Source organism: Mustela erminea, chromosome 21 (genome assembly GCF_009829155.1).
Source record: "Mustela erminea isolate mMusErm1 chromosome 21, mMusErm1.Pri, whole genome shotgun sequence".
In the NCBI taxonomy this organism is placed as follows: domain Eukaryota; kingdom Metazoa; phylum Chordata; class Mammalia; order Carnivora; family Mustelidae; genus Mustela; species Mustela erminea.
The window spans coordinates 35,651,503-35,674,405 of NC_045634.1; the positions used below are offsets into that span (position 1 = coordinate 35,651,503).

At 42.0% G+C, this 22,903-nt stretch overlaps 1 long non-coding RNA gene across 3 annotated transcripts in view; it reads left to right on the forward strand.

Annotated features, from left to right (window-relative positions):
• LOC116581830 overlaps positions 1–22,903 on the forward strand; it is a 137,983-nt gene that overhangs the window by 94,389 nt on the left and 20,691 nt on the right. For 2 of the 3 annotated variants that reach the window (XR_004282247.1, XR_004282249.1), the window contains exons 5-6: positions 9,848–9,942; positions 13,873–13,919. This is a non-coding gene — a long non-coding RNA (uncharacterized LOC116581830). Of the gene's footprint in view, positions 1–9,847; positions 9,943–13,872; positions 13,920–22,903 lie in introns of those variants that run through there. The other variant, XR_004282248.1, reaches the window with a different exon arrangement.

Here is a 22,903-nt window from a genome sequence, read left to right on the forward strand (position 1 = left end):
CAACAATCCCTACCCATGACACACTGGTTCTCCTGATGGAGACGACCGTTGCTTCACGTTTCCCGACATTAGAAGAACGGAATGTGATTTCACAAAAAAGAGACTTCAGAAATTAAGATGTCCAACTGTTTCTATTTTGTGACTCCCTGGGAATGATGACTTCTCAAGGGACGTTTATTAACAGTTGCCATTTTGTTCATTACAAAATATTTGGAGGAAGGCATGTACGGAAATATCCTCAGACTGGGCTTTTCTCTTCACTGGGAGGGCAGGTTGCCCCAGGAGACCTCGGTGAGCACGTTGGCCATCACGGCTAGCTGAGATGCAGCAGAACAGCAAGCCCGTGTGGTAACTACAGTACGTTTCACAGCGGAAGGATGAGTGTGATCTTCATGAAGGCATAAGAGGATGCTTTTTTTTTTTTTAAGATCTGATTTATTTATTTGATAGAGCACAAGCACAGGGAGGAGGTGAAGGAAAGGGAGAAACAGGCTCCCCTCTGAGCCAGGACCCTGGTGTGGGACTCGATCCCAGGACCCTGGGTTCCTGAGCTGAGCGGAAGGCAGACGCCTAACTGACTGAAACACCCAGGAGCCCCAGAATGAAAGGATCCTTGAGAAATATATTGTGTGAGTGCTTCATAAAAAGAGAAACGTGTGTAAAGATCCGGAGTTGCTCACAACCCAAGATCCTGTGGAAGAGAAAGGCTTATAAACGTGGTGAGTGGGTTAAAGGGGTTCATTTGAGCATATACCCCAAATTCAAAGAACTCACACCACAGCGAAATCCACAGAGTGATGATGGTTTTGTCAGGGATGACTTTAGTGTTTGTATCTTTATGAACAACTTTATTGAGAGTCATGAGACACTCTGCAAAAAGAGAAAGCTTATAAATATTTTTATTGGGGAAAAAAAGGTTTTGTTAGGAGAACAACTTTCTGCTTTCACAGTGTTCAGAAAGTGAGAGACTTCATAAACACAACAGACGGATATCTTCTCCTATTTTCCTGTTACTCATAATGTATATCCTTAATTACATAAAAATACATATAACTTAGTTATACAGAAAGACATGACTACATGGCCTAAAGATAAAAATCAACATTTGGACATATACCTCCCAGAAAATTTAAAACATGTAGTTACATGTTTATTTTGATGGTGTTCTGTTATGTACATACTTTTGCAAAAATGTCAGTTCCTTCTGCAGTAGCTTTAGTAGATTTCTTATATTATGAGTGAATTTACTACAGCATGGTTGACCTTCATTATAATTTACATTTCACTATTAAATAAGAAAAAAAACTGTGGTGAGCATTTCTGTTCGTGCTCATATTTAAGTTATATCCTGTTGACCAATGGTTTATGTATTTATGCCTATGAAAACTACTTAATAGTTCAGCAGGGAAGCATTTGAGGGTATATCTGCAGTGTCTTACCTGATTCCTGCTGATAACTAACAGCACGTGTTTTTGTTTTGTTTTTGGTTTTGTTTTGGTTTTGTTTTTGTTTTTGTTTTCCTGTATTAACTTCTAAGTTCTCCTTTAGGGACACGCCCGAGTGAATGAAAACCTTGGTGTCATTAGCACAGACTTGCCAACTGTGAAGATTCTCAGTCCTATGTGCTTTATTTTTATCTTCTCTATTAAGGAATTGGGATTTTCCTCATCTCCATCTTGAAAATCACATTAAGAAGAAAGATGTGCATACAAACCTTGACAGACACATACTAGGTCAGATTTAAGCGAAAGTAGATTTTTTTCTTCTAAAGATTTTATTTGTTTATTTATTTGAGAGAGGGAGAGGATGAGAGAGCGAGTAGGAGAGAGGGAAGGCAAGAGGGAGAAGCAGACCCCTTGCTGAGCAGGGAGCCTGGCAGGGCACTCGATCCCAGGACTCCAGGATCATGACCTGAGCTGAAGGCAGTCACTCAGCCAACTGAACCACCAGGTGCCCCAAGTAGATTTTTTTGAAGTCATACAATGAGAGGACATTAGAAATCATGTTTATTTCATACACTTCGCTAATGAAAACAACTGTTCTTTGATAACTACAATTCATCAGGTGTTTTTATCCCAATTTGCTAATTAGATTATTAGAATGATGCTAAGTTGATAACTGTTTTTACAAGTTTCTCCTTTCTACCCGAGGCTTGGAGAAACTGAACAACATACCCCAGATATCAGAGCTAGTGAGTGGCAAGATCGATCTTGAAATTATGTTCTTCCTTACCCCAAAGCCTACCCCGATACCTATTCGGCCCGGTTGGTAAATTTGCTGACAGGACACTTTAAATCTTTAGGATCGCTAAAGGAAATCATTTCTGTTGAGTTCACCACCTCAAGTTGTCTCTTAAAAAGGGAAAGGTGATTATTCGTTTTTCTTTGTGTTTTCCTGAAGTTGTGAATTTCTGAAACAGAAACTAGCCTTCCCCAATGGCTAACTAAATAGTACTTTTTACTTTCACTGGTGAATCGTTTTAAATATTAGCAAACTACTTGTATATATCCAATAAAGGAAAACATCACATTCATCCATTGCTCACGGGGACACAGCTGTGTATACCTGCTGTGTCCTCTGTCTTTTTCTCACCTTCACCACCGTCCATGACATCCAACACCCGCTGGTTCCCTTTAATATGACGCGGCATAAGATAAAGACAGGGTTAATTTAATTAAATGATGTTCTCAGTGTTGCCAGGGTCCCCTTAGATGCTCAGTGTCTTCCCAGAGCACCATACTGCAAGCTTCTGCTTCGTAGCAACTCCTCCAATCCACTATGGTTGTGTATCTTTGCTGGGTTCCCCAGCATGGATACTGATATTGGAGAGTTCAAGGTTGGCTAGCTCGTTATCTGCCACATGTGTCTCTCTAACATCTCATGCTGTTTGGCACAGTTGTGGGCTGAACAGATCCCTTGCAAAATCCATATGTAGAAGTCTTATCTCCAGGATCTGAGAATATGATGGTGTGTGGAGACCAGGCCTTTAAAGAAGTGACTTAACTTAAAATGAGGTTATTAGGGTGAGCCCCTACTGCAACGTGACTGGTTCTTACAAAAAGAGGTCAGGGTGCAGACATATACACAGAAGAGACCACATGAGGCCACAGCAAGGAGGCCACATCTGTAAGCCACGGAGAAGAGCCTCAGGAGAAACGTCACCTGCAGAAACCTGGATCTTGGACTTCCAGCCTTCAGGACGACAAGGAAAGGAATTCCTGTTGTTTGAGTCATGCAGACCATGGTGCTCTGTGAAGGCAGCACCAGGACACTGATGCACGCCCTGTACACAAGAAAAAGAAAACAAAACATTGACTTTTTGGAGGCAACTCCTCTGTTGTCCAGTTTGCAAAGACTTTCACTGATCTCTGTCTCATAAAGAAGAACATTCTCTTGGGGATGAACACCAAGAAGGAGTGAGACACAGAACCGGGCCGAGAAAGATGAACCTGTGGTCACAACGAAGACAGCCAGTCCGATCGGAATGAGTCCGTGGGTGCAAGACAGCACACCTTGAGCAGAGTGGTCCCTTTTGCCCAGAAACCACTCCAAGCATCCCAGCCGCATTTCTACCCTGGCCCTTGCAATTACACCAGCTACATCTTGAAAGTTCCTTCTTGGCGTAGCCTCTTACCTCCTCCAGGAACCAACACTTCCGTGTTTTTCTCTGGTGGCGGTGAGTGGAGATGAGTAGATCCTGTAGGAACGCATGTTGTCTTGTAAGGCAGAGGCCTCTATGTTATCTTTAAAGATGGAGAGTTTCGAGGGTGGCCACTAGACTCTCCCAGGTGCAGGTGAGAGACAGTTCGCTAGGTTTGGAAAATTCAGGGGGATTTGGAGTTTTGGGGTTCTCTAGAGCATCAGCTCCAGTGCCTCCATCCTACATGTCAGGATGCTGTTCCTTCCGCTCCCTTCCTTTCCAGGGCTTTGCTAGCGCAGCATTGCCAAGTGAGAAATCAGCTATCCAGGGCTTTCTTGCCCTCACCATGAGACCCGAGTCCTGACCCTTCTGGTTGCAGGAGACAGGGGTTCTGTTTGTGTGCTGGCAGAGAGGCCCTAAGGACTGTCAGACATGGGTGATTCATCACCCTTTCCGTTCTCCAGTACATCCATAGCATTTAGCAAGAATCGTCTCGCCCCTTTATTCTTTCTGTTAAGACTCCCTGCTCGGCTCTCAAGTGCATTATCCCTCACTGCTCCCCCATCCCAGTTCATCCATGGCAGTGTAACAACCGGCATGGGGGCAGCATGGGGGAGGAGAGGTTACCCCAGTCTCCTTAGTACGAATGATGGGCCAAACAATTGGCAAGACATGTGGTCTCATCTCCATCTATTAGGGCTGCTGTAACAAAATTCCACAGCCTGGCTACCTTATAAACAACCAAATATTTCGTACTCAGGGTTCTGCAGGCTGGGGTCCAAGATGCGAGTTCCTGTATGGTTGGAGAAGGACCCTCTTTCTGATTCACAGTCGGTGCCTTCTTGCTATGTCTTCACGTAGCAGCCAGAGATGAGGAGCTCAGCAGGTCCCTTTTACCAGGCACAGTACCGTTCATGATGGCAAAATATTATAATATTCCTAATCAGGAACAAAGACAATAAGTATCAACCTATTTTTACCCCTTCGGTGTTAAGAATTTCAACAAACGGATTCGGGGAGGAAACAGATATTCAGACCGAAGCAGTGACGCAGTTTAAAAATGTCATTACAAAGTCTTCCTCAGATTACTCTCAGCAGCACTGTCTAAGGTGACCTTCTGCGGGAATCAGTATGAGGTGGGGTACTCATACCCCTGAACACTGGATACTGACCCGGAGGCAGGAAAGTCACCAAGGAATACTCTAGTGATACTTGTGAGGGGATCAAGGAAGCAGGATTAGTCAGAGAACGGGGGTCAGGTGCCATGCGCACGTAGCAGGGGCCAGCTAAGCCTGGGGTGGGGGGCGAGGGGCCGGTGGGGGGACTCTTGAGCTGGGATGGCGCTTGGATTTGCCCGGCGTGGATGGAGGCGTATACGAAGTTGCTGGCTCCAGGCTGCTCTCAGGGAAAAAATACAAACTTGAGTAAAGAGGCTCTCTTTGGAGGAGGGTAGGGACTCGGCCAGTTGCATGCAGGACGCAGCTGTGAGCCTGCAAACACCATCCCACCCGCTGCCGAGGAGGAATGCTTCTGCCTGGAAAGGAGCATCGGGGCAGCGAGCCGTGGCACTTAGAATCCCTACGAAGCTAGCACAGAGAAAAATAAGCCCTTGAGGAACACACCATGTGAGGCTGAAGTCCTGTCTGCTCTATCACCCACGAGCAAGTAGCCACGGAGCCCTCTGGTCCCAGACGCAAAAGCAATCTAAATATTTCATGCAGCCAGATCGTCCCGTGTCTCAGTGCGGGAACAGAGGGTTTCCCTCAGAGCTCCGAGGGCCATGGTGTTCTGCCACGGTGCTCTGAAATTCTGTTGCTATTAATATCAAGAATTACAAGCTTGTTTTTAAATGTTGGAACACAGAGAAATAGCATCACCGTCCATGGTTGCGAGCTCCTGTGTTCATCTGCGACAACCCCCTCTCCCTGCCCTCCTACCCACCCGCAGACCGGGGTCACCTGCCTTTTGCATTGTTGCTCTAGGTTCTCTTTCATTTTGTACCTCGAGTTTTTTCTTTTCACTTTGCTTTTTAAACTTCACCTGTACCGAAATATGACTTCTGCACCACAAGTTGCATGAATTAAAAGGACACAGTTAATGGGTTTAAGAGATGTGGGCACACCAGATATCATCACCAGCGTTTCCCTCAACCCGAAAGGTTCCTTGAGCCCTTGGGCTGGTTGTTCCTCTCCGCACCTCACCCCAGGCAACCAGGGAGCTGCTGCCTGTCATTACCAGTTGCTTTGTGTTTCTCTAGTATTTTATGTAAAGGGATCCTGTCGTAGATACTCGAGTGGCTTCATTGATTAAGCAGATTCTGAGATTGGACAATGCCGTTTCCACGTATTAGCAATTCATTCTTTTTACTACTAAGTGGCATTTTTTGTATGGATACACCACATTTTTCTGTGCGTTCACAGATTGGCACATATTGTCTTTGTTCCCAGGTTGGGCTTCTCGTGAACAATCACTTCTGCACAAGTATTTTGTAGGCATATGTTTTTATTTCTCTTGGGTAAATGCATAAAAATTAATTGTGAGGACAAATAGTAAGTACATGTTTAACTTCTAAAGAAACCACTGAACTATCAGACCTGTTGTAGTTTAAATTCTTATCAGTAGTGTATGTTCTGCATTCTTGTAAAACCTTGATATTGTTGGTCTTTTTAACATGCGACATTCTAATGGATGTCAAGAGGTATTTATTGGAGGTTGCAATCTGCATTTTTCAGATAACATAATGAACATGTGTGATATGATTATTTGCCATTCATATATCTTCTCTGATACAGTGTTCAAATTTTTGCCCATTTATTTTAATTTCCTCTTTTCATAATATTGAATTGTAAGAGTTCCATATAAAGGGGTTTTTTGTCAGATAATATGTATTTTGAAAATGTATCCCGTAATATGGTTTGACTTTTGTTTTCTTCATGGTGATTTATAGAAGAACATTTTTAATTTTGGTAAACCGAAAGGTTTTTTTTACTAGTTCATGCATTTTTTTAACCGCATTTGAAAAATCTTTGCCAGAGTTGCAAAGATTTTTCTCCTATATTTTCCTCCAGAGGATTTATAGATGTTTATATTTAAGTCTAGAAACAATTTTGCCTTGATTTGATCTCCCACCATTTTTTCGAAAAGACTTTTCTTTCCTTGATGAAAATTACCCAATGCTGTGAATTTATTTCTTCAATCAGTAATCTGTTTCATTGATCTGCGTCTTTCTGTAAGTCAGGGCACCACTTTCTGATTTCTGGAATCTTCACAAGTCTTCAAATCAGGATATTTAAATTCTCTAAATTTGTTCTTTTTTTAAAAAAAAATTTGCTTTCACTATTTTAGGTCATTTGAATTTCTGTATAAATTTAGGAATAAACTTGCCAATTTCTGTACAAGCCTGTTGCTGTTTTTCACTGTGATTGCCTTGAAGCTGCCGATTAATTTGTAGACAAGTGACAACCAATCAGTACTGAAGCTTGCCAACCCAGCCCATCATCTCTGTGTATAAAAATTCTGTTGATTTCGGGAGAGGTCTTGTACTTAGCCTGTTACATTTATTCTAAAATGTGTAACGTTGTGTGATGCTAATATAAATGAAATGATATCTTGTTTTCTGATTGTTTATGGCTCGAATACTCATATTTTTTATTTCACCCTTGTGACCTTACTCAACTTTCTTATTTGTTCCAGCAGGTCTCTGCAAATCGCTTACATACACTGTGTAACTAGGTTTGGCGTCTGCAAGTAGACATTTATTTCAGATATATCTGCCTTTCGTATGGAAACAAAACAAAACATTATCTTCACGTACATGGTGCGCTGAGGATTTAACAAAGGTTAACAAGTCAGAAGCTCACCAACTCCAGAGCGCATGCTTTTCTAATTAAGAAATGGTCAGGATGCCCTAATAAGATACTACTTCCTCCTTTAAAAGTGACAGCCAGTCCCAGGACATAAAATCTTTTCTTATCTGTATATCCCCTTCCTAACTTTTCTCCAAGTTAGCACCTTTTTCTGGAGCAATGTTACTTTTCTTCTTTTCCGCTAGAATATGTTACTCTTATGGCAGCGGCCCTGAGCTTCCGCAAGGCAGAGCACCCTCCCTGGTCCCCAGGCACTGAGCAGCGGGTGAGGAGAAACCGTGCCAGGTTCCCGTACCGGCCCGCAGGTCCGCACAGTGCCCCTGTGGAATGTGGGGACATCACGGCCAGGGAATCAGGATCACCCAAATGCTCCTCAGAATTATTGGATGGGGACCGTGGGCACTTGTCTGCTTTCTCCTTCTTTCCTTCCTTCCTTCCTGCCTCCCTCCCTTTGTTTCTCCTTCCTTCCTTCCTGGTTCTCTCTCTCTCTCTCTCTTTTCCTTCCTTTCTCCCTCCCTCCCCCTCCTCCTCCCCCCACCCCGTCCCTTGTCCTTCAAATCAGCCATAATAAAGAATGCACTATTTTTAAACCATGAAATCAAAACTTTGTCTATAAGAAGAAGCTTATGAGACAGTTTACAGTTGTTGATTTTCCAACATCGTTATTTTATAAAGCTGAGAAATGCAAGGCTTTGGAGATTCCTTTTTGAACTGCACTTTTAAAAAAGAGAAAACCTCTACGTTTCCGTTATGCTACTTGGTATCATTGTATCTCTCTTTTATTACCCAATTAGGACCATCTTTATAGTCATCAAAAACTCATCAGCAGAAACCTTAGATTATTTATGCTGAAGGGTTTTCAAGCAGTAAATAAATTAATGTGTATGATTTGGAGGTTTGTTTGCATATAAAATTTCTGGCAAAGTTTTTATTAATATTAAACTAAAATGAAGAAAAATCATATCCAATGCCGTTTCATCGTAATGCTTTCTGATTTAAATTTTATCTAAATATTTTGGGGCATCCGAGTGGCTTGTATGGTCAGGTGTCTGCCTTCAGCTCAGGTCATGATCCTGGGATTGAACCCTGGGTCAGGCTTCTTGCTCAGTGGGGAACCTGATTCTCCCTGTCCCTTTGCCTGCTACTCAGCCTGCTTGTGTACTCCCTCTCTCTCTGTCAAATAAATAAATAAAACTTCTTAAAAATTAAAAAGAAAATAAAAATAAGTTATATCTAAATATTTAATGTATTTGTATTATACTTAGTATATTATTTTCATATAATTATTGTAGTGTTCATATAATTATTGTAGTGTTTATATTATCAATATTTAATGTTGTATCTATTTACATATGTTGAAATAAGCAGAATTTATGCAATTTTTTATTTTAAACATGACAGTAGAAACTTGTAATAAAATTTCTACCTGGAATTCCTATATTGCATACATGTTATTTGGTCTAAGAAATTAAATACTTTCATGGATTCCCAAAAGTCAATTCATTGCAAAAATTAATTGTAAAAGATAGAATTCCTTTTGCGTTCTATCTTATCATATAAAAACCTTCTGATAGTTTTCATGTTTAGAATTACATTGATGAAGATCGGTTTATTTGGGATGTGAGAGAGGTAGAATGGCTTTCTGGAACTCATGAAAATATACGTGACTTCTTTACAGAAGACTTATAGTTCTCTGCCATGCGTAGACTAATGGTTTCTTTCATTCCTTTTACTTGGTTGTAAGTCCTTTAAAATCTGATTCGTTAAACCGTTCTTCTGTGTGGGCAACACTTTTAAGGAGACCCATTGACTGTTGGTTTTGGATGGTTTGCACATCATCCTGTCCAACTGGACATGAGTAGAAGCAGGCAGTGAGGGGTAAATGTGGCTTTATGGCAGGGTGTTTAAGTAAGACACCTCTGGGTTTTTAGCTCACTGCCAGCGTGAGTCAACCACTTTAACTAAATTTCACCAAACTCAGAGTTCAGTAGTTGTTGAGTCTAGGTGCCAGAATCAGCACTTAAGAGAACCGCAACGAAATTGAGGTCTGGACACACCGAGGTGATGATGATGTATGATCCGGTGGTAAAATGAACTAAAAATGTTTGTTATTGGAAATCGATGCCTTAAAGGGGATTAGCAGCTTCCATTAAATGATGAGTGTTAAAATGAGGAATTAGTGCAAACGGCAGACCTGAGATGGATCTACAAAACCCATATAAATAATGGACTAAACCTTGTGCAGTGGGTTCTCTCCCTGGGTACCCTGCGGGCCACTGTGAAGCTAGTGTCGCAGGTCTCTTAGCTGCGGTGGATGATCTGATTTTCCTCTTCTGCCTAGATGTACGTGACCTCGCTCTACCAGGGAAGAGATTGGGGCACCTGCTGGCCCGGAACCTACTGGGATGAAAACCTCACTAAAACATCCAAGAGTCTGTAAGTTTTACTCTTGGTTTTTTTTTTTTTTTTAATTCCCGCATAGGTGACAGACAGTATTATGTCAGTTTCAGGTGTGTAACACAGTGACTCAGAGTTTCCGTAACCAGCCGGTGCTCCCCTGGCCGGGCGCCCTCCTTCCTCCCCGTCCCTATCTCCCCGACCCCTCCCCTCCTGGAGCCATGGGTTTGGTCAGTCACGTAACTTTCAGAGGACATGATGAGGAAGCATGAATTCACTTCCCCTCTGGAAAATACGAAGATTATTTATTTATCTATGATGTACTTACAATTTATCCTATAATTACAAAAATACATGACACAGAAAACAAAGTCTAATTTTATTAATTGTCAGTCACCAGAGTTTCCTTGAAAATGAAAAGCAGTGACACAAAGTGAATTACACCTTTAAAAATACCATTCAAGTAATAACCCAAAGAAAAGATTGTGTCGAGTTTTTAATGACAGGAAGTGAGGTTCAGGACAACCTTTAGCAGCTCACAGAACTCTTCCTCTACCCTCTTCGAGGCAGAGTTGGTGAGTTGGTTGACTGTACATTGGTGCTGGTGGCAGGCACATCATTCAAGAAGAGAAACATACTTAAAATGTTAAAGACCACCATTATGATTATAATTTTATAATCATAATCATAATGATTATCAATTTATTAATTTAGGGTCATGCAGGGACAGATAGTGGATCAGGATTTACAAAATTCATTCAGTTCCGTGAGTGAAGACCTCAGTCCTTTATGATTTCTCTTCCTGGAAATTCTACTTCCTTCCTCTCCTTATTTTGTATTTTTTTTAAGCGATGGTCACAATTCTCACACAGGTATATTTATTCCCAAGGAATTAAGTAAGAATGAAGATGCTTCGTAAATGTTCTCTACATAAATACAACAGCCTCAGTAGGTTTCTCAAACTATTTTAAGAAAATATTATTTTCTTGCTTTTGTCCAGATTATGTGAGAGTGACTTCAGCAGGACACTGGAATAGGAAGCCTTCAACTGATTCCCCTTACCCCCACAGACACACAGGTTTAGCAGCAACACACACAAACCAGTTCTCTTTGTGAGAAATCCAGGATCCAGTTGAAAGACCCCGCATCCTGGGCAAGTGTGAACAGCCATTACCACCGACCACAGTATAGGAAACTGAGAAAGGAACTCCAGTGCCCAGCTGAGCCCTGAGGAGTCACAGAGCGGCACTGACTTAGTGCTGCAGATTTTCTAGCTTTTTCCCAAGAAAAGCTTCTGTCTTGCCTGCCCTGGAGAGCTGACCCTCATTCCCGCAGGGGCCTATTCAGAGCCAGGTGGTGGTTTGAACTAGCATGCAGGTGTAGGGGAGGAAAGCTTTTCCCTTCTTCTCTTCTATGCTTCCTTGGCTGGCATAATAATTAAATTAGCATCACATTAACAGGAAAAAATCACATTTAATTTCATGCGGACAAGAGTTCATAGAAATATGAGACTCAAGGAAGTAACCAAGGCAGGCAGCTTTCATGCGTTTTAGACAAGGAGACAATAAATTTGTAGAGAGTTGACAAGACAAAGGGGTTTAGGCTTGGGGTAGTAAATTAATGAAGCAGGAACAAGATTTGTTTGCACAGCCTTCTCCGCCCTAAATTCCCCATCTCTGGTGATAGGATGTCTCTCTTCCTCCTGGTACCCAGGATACCCTTCCCATAGGGAATTTATGTCCTGCTTCAGAAGGACAAAAGAGGCCAGAGTGTTCTTCTTGCACTTAACTACTTTAGTTCAAAATCATCATCAATATAAGGAGCGCCTGGGTGGCTCGGTCGGTGAAATGTCTGCTTTCAGGGGCGCCTGGGTGGCTCAGTGGTTTGGGCTGCTGCCTTCGGCTGGGGTCATGATCTCAGGGTCCTCGGATCGAGTCCCGTATCGGGCTCTCTGCTCCGCAGGAAGCCTGCTTCCCTCTCTCTCTCTCTCTCTGCCTGCCTCTCTGCCTACTTGTGATCTCTGTCTGTCAAATAAATAAATAAAATCTTTAAAAAAAAAAAAAAAGTCTGCTTTCAGCTCAGGTCATGATCTTAGGGTCCTGGGTTGGAGCCCCAAGTCAGGCTGCCTGCTCAGCGGGGGAGTCTGCTTCTCCCTCTACCTCTGCCTGCCATTCTGCCGCCTCGTGCTCTCTCTGTCAAATAAATTAATAAACAAATTACTCAATTAATTAAATCTTTTAAAAAAACAAACAAGAAACCCCAAATAATCGATATGCAAAGTGGCATATTTTGGGGCGGCACACGGTCCCCACGTCCCACACGCCAGTCCGCATCTCAGCGCACAGCGAGGAGGGGGTGAACCCCAGCCCCCAGCGTCTTCTTGAGGAGGGAAGGAGTTGTACCACCCGCCCCGTGTCCCAGCTTTTCTGGGGTTGCCCAAAAGGCTAGCTTCTCGCGTGTGTCTGAGTGCCGGCAGGACGGGGCCCAGCACACTCCACTGCGGCAGGTCGGGGCCAGGGCGCTGTACACCGAGCGCGCGGCTGGTCTCCACAGCGCCTCCTCCTGGTTCAGCGAAGAGTACACGGTGAGAAACCTCACACCTGTGCTTAGTCCCGGAGGGCATCCGTTAGACAGGGCACCCGACAGTCCAGCTTTCAGGGGGCTCCAGAGGATCCGGCTGCGGGCACTAACCGAAGCCAGCAGAGTGCGGACCCCTGGATCCCTGTCGAAGGGTGTCCTGCCGTCCGTGCCAGCATGGCTGAACCGGCAGGTTCGTGGAATGAGTCGGGGGCAAGACAAACACCGCCCGGCTCCACCGAGATGCCGTGTCTACAACAGCCAAGCGCATCGAAACAAACGGTAGAAGTGGTTGCGGGGGCTGAGCAGAGGACCGAGGAGTTGCTGTCCAATGGGTGTCGTTCCGGTCACGCAGAGAGCCAGCTCCAGACCCCGGCCGTGCAGCGAGGTACTGCTGACAGCTCACAGCAATTACTGCGCACTTAAAACCTGTGAGGAAGGTGGCTTTCATGCCACAGGTTCTTGCCACGTTGGAACAAAACAGAATAAAACAAGTGATGCATCCCTGAACTTCAGCTCTGAAACTAATATTACTCTATGTTAAATTTATTGAGCTTAAATAAAAATGAATTAAAAAACACTAAAAAAGAGTAAGATAAAAGAAAATGAAAAAATTAAGTAAAATAAACCAAACTCTGGGTGCCTGGTTGGCTCCATCCTTAAGCGTCTGCCTTCGGTCATGACCCCAGGGTCCTGGGATCCAGCCCCGCATCGGGCTCCCTGCTCAGTGGGGAGCCTGCTTCCCCCTCTCCCATTCCCCCTGCTTGTGTTCCCTCCCTCCCTGTGTCTCTCTCTGTCCAATAAATAAATAAAAATCTTTTAAAAAATTTTTTAAAAAATTTTAATTTTTAAAAACTTAAACTGATACTATGCTAATAAGTGTCAAACTGGCAATTTGATTCATTTGTTCAAATGTAAAAAGTGAATTATAATGTAAATCATTTTCAGTTAGTAAAATTGTTCATCATATGGGGTCTTTTCCCCAGTGTCCTTAGTAACAACATTAGACTCTGTGACTGAGCCTGGGGTGGAAATTACACCGAATGTATCATCGCCTCAACGGGGAACGTTGCAAAACCAGCACTGCTTCATTTTGCTAAAATATATATATACATGTATATATATATTTTGCTAATTAAACTGGGAATGTACTCTTAAGAACAGATCTCTCGTGAAGTATAAGGCTATTCAGATATTTTCTGTAGGTTTTGTAGAGTGAACAGTCTAAGGGTTGTGAAATAAGAAGTTCATGTTCAATCTGATATTTTTGGACTTCAGTCTCAGCCCGTGATCCGTCCTAGCTTTAAGGACATTATTTAGAGTCTATTTTTTCTCAGTTTACTTACTCGGATGACCAGAATACATCTCTATATGTATTTGGTTTTCTCCCAGGGTTCCTGGCTCACAGCCCCCCCAGACCTTTGGAATTCTCTGAGAGGTAAGAGCAACGGGAGCTCCTCTTGTTCTAATATTTGTCTCTTTGTCTCCAGTTCCTGAAATCCTTCAGGGCCCTAAAGGTGAGTGATTGTCTTGGTATTTGTAACAAGCCCCTTTCCAGCACAGTGGGGGAAGGGGGGAGGGAAGACGCCTGTGTCAATGACGTGATACTGGAAAATACCAAGCATGGACGGTTGGTCAGGTTAACAAACGGGTGGGTAGAAGATGGAAGAGTGGAACCGATTCCTGGGAAAGGGAGAGTGAGTGCCGCAGAATCGGTTAGCCATGGCCGGTGGTTTCATCTCTCCTGCCCATGTGATGAAGTGTCCATAAATGTCCAAATAGAATGGGGTTCAGAAAGCTTCCAGGTTGAGAAGCCAGGACTCTTCCATGTGCTACTGTACCAGGTCGAAAGCTCCACGGGGAGAGAAGCTCTTTGCTGGGGCCTCGTCCTTCCTTCTTCTGCATCTGGCTGTTGATTCCTCTCTTCTAATACCCCATGTGATAAGCTAGTAATCTGTGCAAGCCACTCTAGCAAATCAATTGAACCTAAGGAAGGGTTGTGGGGATTTCTGATTTACAGCCTGTCGGTCCGAGTACAGGTGATCACGTGGGATTGTATTGGTGCCTGAAGTGGAGGCAGGCTTGTGGGACTGAGCCCTTGACCTGTGGGATCTGATTCTGTCTCCACATCATGTCAGAATTGAGGTGAATTCTCAGACACCCAGACTGCTTGTTGGTGTGCGGTAGGCTCCACCACGCACACACTGTAATTGTGTCCTGCAACCCAAAAGACCAAAGGTTTCAGCTGCCTACTTTCACTGCTCTGATTCCTTATCTTCTACCGAAGATGTCGTGGAGAAACACCAGTCTCAGTGGGCTCTAACTTCGAATCTCCTCCCACCCACATAAGAGCTTTTCAAGAGAGACTTCTTCTTGCACACTCTACCACTAAAACCTTGAACTTGTCAACCTCCACTGAGGACTGAAAAGTTAGCAGGTCATCCTATGGTTCCTTAATCACCTCTCCCTCTATTCTATATAGTGGCAAACAAAAACTCTCCGCTCTCCTGAAAACTCTGACCCTCACCCCTTCCCACCAATCGCAAAGAGGTCATAAATCAAAAAACAATATTGACATATTTTAAATTCTTCCAACTTTCTGCTCAGGAAGTTGGTATATTTATATATTTATAATATTTATATTTATATAAATAAATATATATTTATATTTTATATATAAATATATATTATATTAAATAAATAAATGCTATATTTATTTTTTTAAGACTTATTTATTTATTTATTTATTTATTGGGGGGCAGGGGGGTAGAGACAGAGATAGAAAGAATCTCAAGCAGACTCCCCACTGAGCTTGGGAGCCAGACACGGGGCTCGATCCCAGGACCCTGAGATAATGACCTGAGCTGAAATCAAGAGTCAGTCACTCAATGGGCTGAGCCACCCAGGCATCCCCAGGAGTCTATATTTAATTTTTCCTTTTCCATTCTGAGAGTTCTGCCTCCCATGTTGTGAAAGCATGACCCAGAGCTTAGAGCATAAACTGTTTACTTCTGGGTTAAATCATTCATGTGTACATTGTGATGATTAGTCAAGAATTTTGAAATAGATTGCAGAGCATGATCCACACCACTGCTTCCTGAAGTGGACGTCCAGTGAGATGTCTGACACTTGATGGAATGCTGGTGGTGCAGGTGAAACAAAAATTCGGCTGACTGGCTTCCACATCAGTGATTTTCTCACTAGGTCTCATGGCCTCACAAAACTTCAATGTCTTTACACTGAAGAAAAGATCTTTGAAAAGAAATGTTAGATTCATTAGTTAATGAGGAAGTTGTTGGGTTACCAAAGTCAGAGGAAAGATTCTAGGTTCATCCAAAGCACATCATGTCAATGAGAGCAGATAATGAACTTCCTAAAAATGAAGGAGGCCATACTTTTGAATAAACCAATAGTAACAGTCAAATCTATGTCTGTAAATATAACCATGCTGCCAGTGGCATTCCTTTTTTGCATGTGTTTGTAATCTTTATCAATTTTTCTCTTACAAACCTGATAATTAGGTTTATATGTCTCTAATTAATATTGATTATGCTGTCAAGTAAGAGCACAGGTGCTCCTAAGAGAGACATGGAGGGACCAAATGGGCATCTAGACTTCCACAATTTGCTTTTAACAGCTTTCATTTTCTTTATATTTTGGGTTTCTATATATGAACTATATGGATAATTTTAAGTGCTTTATCCAAATATTCATTTTCCATATCATGAAATTAATGTTTCAAGAGACGATTTGATCTAAGTCATGCCTTTGATTTCTTAAATTCCATCTTATTTAAAAATGGGAATAAGTAAGGAAATCTAGACAGTATGATAAAATACACACACAGAAATGAGAAATTTTGTTCCCAGACATAAATGACAAGAATGATTGACTTGGTTCCTCATGGTTCCTAATGAGAAATTCCAAGCAAACATTTTTGCCCTTCACTTTCTTAGGTACCTACATTCGCTATAACAAATTCTCCTTACTGCAGCAAAGAATCTAACTTTTTGTTTGGCAAACATTATTATCTAAAGCTATATGCAGTATTCATATTGTGAAACCTAAATTACTAGAGGTTGAGTACAAGGGAATCTTACAGCACCAAAGAAAAAGAAGAAATACATCCTTATGTATAATGTTGTCCTTACAAGGAAAACATTGTTCAAAATAAACACAACCACTCTTTAATAATTATAGGAAACTAGTATGTCCCCTGGGTCTTCAGAGGATAAGTTGTATATAATATGATGAAAATTAGCTTCAGGAACATCCTTATAATAAACATAATAGTGAGATTCACAGGGTTATATTTTTAAATTTCTTAATAGAAACCAATCACGTAATACCAAAGGAGAATTTAATAAAGTCTATTCAGTATGGGTGGTTTGAGTACACATTCTTGATACAACTAATATTGATGTTGTGAGAACCAGGTCACTTAATTCTTAGTTCAGTGGTTTTGTTTGCTTTCCCTCTATAATGGAAGCCACAAATACATATATATACACGTACACACGTGTGTGAGAGAGAGAGAAATAGTGTCCTCCACATGATGCTTACTTGTCAGTGATATGTTCTGGATTGGTAAATCAAAACATACACACACACACACACACACACACACACACACTGCTGACTATTTCTGATATATGGGAAGAAATGTCACTCTTTTTGCTTGATCTGAAATGCACTGACATTCATCAAGTCTTTCTGTTTTTAATTTTTTGAGGAACATCCCTACCGTTTTCCATAATGGCCGCACCGAAGTACATTCCCACCGGTAGTGTGTACAAGTTCTCCTTTCTCCACATCCTCATCAACACTTCTTTTGCTTCTTTTACAATTATCATCCTAACAGGTATGAAGTGGTATTTCATTGTGGTTTTGATTTGCATTTCCTTGATGATGAGTGACATTGACCATCTTTTCGTAACTTGTTGGCTATTTGTTTGTCTCCTTTTGAGAAACGCCTGTACAGAGTCTTTGTCCAAGTTTTAATCAGATTGTTTGTGGGTTTCTTTTTTTTTTTTTTAAGTTGAGTCGTAGGAGTTCCTCCTATATTTTGGAAATTTTCCCTTATCAGATAAAGGTTTTACAAATATTTTCTTACATTCCATAGGTTGTCTTTTCACTGTTGATTATTTTCCTTCCTGGACAGAAACTTTTTAATTTGATGTAATTTACTTGTCTGTTTTTGCTTTGTTGCTTCTACTTTTGGTATCACATCCAAGAAATAGTAGCCTACACCAGAGTCATGGAGGTTTTCCCCTGTTTTCTTCTAAGAGTTTTGCAGTTTCAGGTCTTACACGTGGTTCCTCAGCCCATTTGGAGTTGATTTTTGTGTAAGTTAGGTAAGAGTCCACTTTTATTATTTTGAATATGAATGTCCAGTTTCCCAGTAATCCCACTTCTGGGTATATATTCAAAATAATTGAAATCAGGTTTCCAAAGAAGTTTCTGGGCTCCCATGTTTATGGGAACATTGTTTATACTAGCCAAAGTATGAAATACACAAAAAAATATTAGTGTCCATCAAAGGATAAATGAATAAATAGAATGTGAGATATATATAGACAATGGGATTTTTTTACAATGGAGTAGTTTTCTTCTTATAAAAAGGTAATCTTGCCATTTATGGCAACAAGGGTAAACCTAGAGAGTGCTTCGCTAAGTGAAAGAAGCCAGTCACAGAAGGACCAACACTGCATCATTCCACATGTAGGAAGTATCTAAGAAAGTCAAACTCATAGAAGCAGAAACTAGAATGGTGGTTTCCAGGGGCCAGAGGAAGGTAGAAAGAAGGGCTGCTGTTACCTGGTTGTAAAGTGTCCTCACACACGGTGAACAAGTTCTAGAGAGTAGCGTACAACACTGTGCCTGTAATTAACCACGCTCTAGTGTGCACTTAGAATTTGTTAAGAGGCTAGAACTCATGTTAAGTGTTCTCACTACAATCAAAAATAGATAAGGAAATAAATGCATTGGCAAATGGAGGTGAAGCTATTATTTAGAAATACGGAAATTTAGAGAACTCTGAAAGCCATTGGTATGCATTTTCACGCATTGTTGATAACTTCCAACCCCTTACTTTGACTGATCCGCAGTGACCAACATCGGAGCTATAGGTTCCAATCAATGGAAATGCCTGTTCTGAAAAAGCATACTTTGGCTTATTAGTTTTATTTAAAAATTAAATAACATATCTCAATAAATGTTGAGAAAGTGTTACTACAGTGTGCGTGTTGTACCTTCAAGCAGCCAATAAAATGAACCATTTCTCAATGACCCCATCATGTCTGGGATTATCACAAGCATTTGTCTCTCTTCATCAGCTTCGCCTTTTGTCTGCCAGTCTTCTTCCTACCATTGTCTCTGTCGCCAGCACAGCTCTGGTTGTACTGGGGAAATGCTGAGGTTTGGTTCCACTATTTCCACACCTTCTATCATAAGATGTGAAGTCATAGAAAGGTAGATCATCTCAGTTTCTGCATTTTGAAGGTAAGGAAATAGCAAGGTAAAAATCACATATCTAAGTCATGAAATTAGCAGATGACAGAGCGGAGCACAGAACCTGGCAATGTCACGTAGTTCCCACAGTGGCTCACACAGTTCTCCGGTACAAAGACTGATCCCTTCAAAATCGATAGTGATCTCCACAGTCACTGTTTGGAATTCTTGAACTTTTAAAAAATTTCTGTTTCTATTCACTCATTTTCTCAGGCTTTGATGCATTTGATCTACTATAGTTAAGCAGTATTGACTTATTTATGCTGACATGCCTTGATTCAGCCTCTTATCTCCAGTTTCCGTGAACCAGTCTTCTTCATCATAGTCTCTGACGAGGTTCCAGATGTGTTCTTTCATCTGGGGATGAACTCAGAATTAGAAAGTTCTCCTCTGTAATGACTAGTTCTCTGTGACATTCACTTGCTGATCCTAGCTGTCTGCCTTTCTGCACTATAAAGTTGGTGTTTGGACTCATACATCCAAGCAGATTTGACCTGTTTGCTGTCTGCCCTCAATTCCTGCTTGAGTTTTCTCTGTATGCTGGCTGTGTCTGCCTCTGTTCCCGATAAGTTCCCAAGACACATAGGTATCGAGCGTCTACTCTGTGTCCCACCATGCACAGGGGAAATAAACAAACACAATGGAAGAAAACTATGGATCTTTTAAAACAATTCTTTAGGGGCTCCTGGGTGGCTCAGTCAGTTAATCATCTGCCTTCAGCTCAGGTCATGATCCCTGGGTCCTGGGATTGAGTCCTACATCAGTCTCTCTGCTCAGCAGGGAGTCTGCTTCTCCCTCTCCTTCTGCCTGCCATTCCCCCTGCTTATGTTTGCCTGTTCTCTCTCTCTCTTAAATAAAATCTTAGGAAAAAAATCCTTTAACATAGGAAAAGGGGCAAATTTAAATGGACAATTGTGCAGAAAATTTATTAGTATTGTTATAGGTTATAAAGGAATACAGAGAACTGTGAAGAAATAAGCCAGGGAGATGTAAACTAGTATGGAGAACATTCGAGGCATTTTCTTTTCATGCCTGTATCCCAGCATCGTTCAATGAAGGGACGGGGGGATACTCAGCAAACCCTCATCTACACCTTCACCTACATCCTCTAGATCTGTCTTACCATGAGACTCCCAGAGTATGACACCGAGCTTCACGCTGTGACATTCTGATAATGGAGTAGGGCATGACTACCACATTAACCAAGACACATGCTATCTTCCCCCTTTTATTTGTTCTTTTAGAATTTTTTTTTTTGTTTAATGTTGGATTTACCTTTGAAAAAAATCCAGTGTTATCCTAAAATAAGTCAAGCATACTAATTATGCTTAAAGCTCCTGTATCATGTGAAAGTACAAAAGTGAACATATTAAAATCTCAGAGATGGAAAATGAATCAAAGTCAAATTTGGATAAACATCTGGAGCTTCCACTCTATCATGTATGTCTCTCTATGCGTGTATTTATAGTTTAAGCTTAAACTTTAAAATTTTAACTTTAAACTTTAAGCCATGTACATGAGTCATGAATATATGTCACACAACGTACCATTTATAGATCAGGTGTTTTGGCATCCAGCAGATTATCCACTATCGCATGGCGATCTCTCTGTAAAGATTCAGAAGCATCTCTTATCAGGAGTGCCACCTGTTCTTGTCTTATTCCCAGCCTTCTTTCCCGGTACTTGTCTATCAGGTATCTACCTGCAACTGGCTTTAACACCTTCTGTGTGTCTCTGCTCCCCACGGCAGGCTGGTAAGAGCTTTTGGTGCCCTGATACCACTTATGTTATGGTTCAACTCTTTTCCCAGAGAACAAGGAGTTCAAGAGGGCTGTCTTTTTGATTTGTTGGTCCATGGAGACTGATATCCAGGGATAACAGTGGGTTTCAAAGTAGGGAAAGTGGTAGTAGTGAAGATGCAAAGTATAGAAGCTAGACTCCCCAGCTCTCCTGTGCAGGAGGCAGAAGGAAGCCAGTACTGGGGCCATGTTTCCTCCTAACAGTGGAAGCTGCATCTAAAGAGTAGCTCCAGTGGGTAGATAAGAAAGTGCAGAATCCCCAAGGTGCCAGCTAGCTCAGTTTGGCTTGCTTCCTTAATGATTCTGTTGCTGAAAAGGAACCTAGCTAGGGTGGTTCTCACACTCTTATGGCGTCAGCAACTTCTGTGCAAATTACTCCTAAAAATACTTGGAATGGCAAGTAACTCATCACCAGAACCCTTGCTTTAGGTTGTCTTCCATTTTCAAATTGTTGATGTGGCCCACATTTTCTAGAAAATCTGGATTTAAATACTGGAAACCAATTTGAAATAAAAAAAAATAATAATACAAAGAGAAAGGCTGACAGAGGGGAAACTCTCAAAAAGACAGCAAGAAAACATAGAAATGAAGATCTAGAAAAGCCATCTTTTTTTTTTTTAAAGATTTTATTTATTTATCAGAGGGAGAGAGGGGGAGAGAGCGAGCACAGGCAGACAGAATGGCAGGCAGAGGCAGAGGGAGAAGCAGGCTCCCTGCCGAGCAAGGAGCCCGATGTGGGACTCGATCCCAGGACGCTGGGATCATGACCTGAGCCGAAGGCAGCTGCTTAACTAACTGAGCCACCCAGGCGTCCCTAGAAAAGCCATCTTAAGAAACATGGAAACATGGTGACCAGAGAAGCTTCAGGTCTGCACAGGGTGGGCCTGGGGCCACTCAGAACTTCAGGTTCCACATCCCTCCTCACACATGTTTCGGTGTCTTTCTTCAACTGTAGGCAGTTTAGTGGGAAACATGGTCTTTAGAAGGTCCCGGTCCATAAGCTTCACATCCACCCAGGCTCATAGTTCCAGCGAAAGAATCTGACAGGCCAGAGTTGGATTAGATGCCCATTCTTGGGCAAATCACTGTAGCCAGAGGAGCAAAATATCGGAGTGGCAGCGCTGCCTGGGGTCAGCGGGGATCACTCTCCTGAGAGATTATTACTCTGAGAAGACATGTCCTGAGGGCCCATTATAGTCTGTTACTCTACTGACCAGCATTTGCCTTGACTTCAGTGTAGCACATTTTCCCTCACAGAGACCGAAGAAGTTAATTTTGTGGAAGCCTTGAGTATTTACACAATAAATGTCTTATTTTGAGACAGACTGTTTCAGAGTTTGGGAATGTTTTTCCCCAATATGAACACCTTAGGATAAATGTGCTTGATCCATCTCTCAAGGCACAGGGCCTTAAGACAATTCAGCAAGTCAACAACACAAGGCTTCAACTAGTTGATTAGATCGTACGGCAATCTTCTTAAATAATGGAGGAAATTGAGTTCATTAAGGAAAAGACAGAAGAAAACGTTCCAGTGGGGCAAGCTCTACTTAGCGGGAATGAATAATCCAGGTGTTTCTCGAGGAGGAGGCCCAACCCTTCACGGGAGCAGACTCCATTCTACCATGTCATTAGTTCATTGTATCTGTTTCTTTTAGTGAGTCATGGTTTAGCAAGTCATTGCTGACTCTGACCCATGAAGGGACTCTAGGAAGTCATTTCATATAGGGCTCTGGAACAAACATGGGACATGTATTATCAGAAGGAACCATGTGAAAAACAGCCCTGGAATCTTCAGAGCGGAAAGAGATGTGCTCATTCTCCATGCCTAGGGTGCGTGGTCTAGGGATTGCTCCACTCCTGGACCCACGCTCTGGAGGCATCTCCTAAAAAAGGTTGCTTCTGGTTTGCTGGACCAGAAAAGAACAGGTCTGACTGTGGTTTGTCAGTTCTCTTATGCTCCCAAATGCATGGGAAACTTCCTTCTGTCCTCAACACATTGGCCAGGACTCATCTCGTGACTAGCCTGACTCTTAGGAGACTAGGAAATCTGGGACAACAAAGAAATTAATTGAGGAGCAGAGTTGTCCCTGTCACAGAATAATAGAACGCTGCTT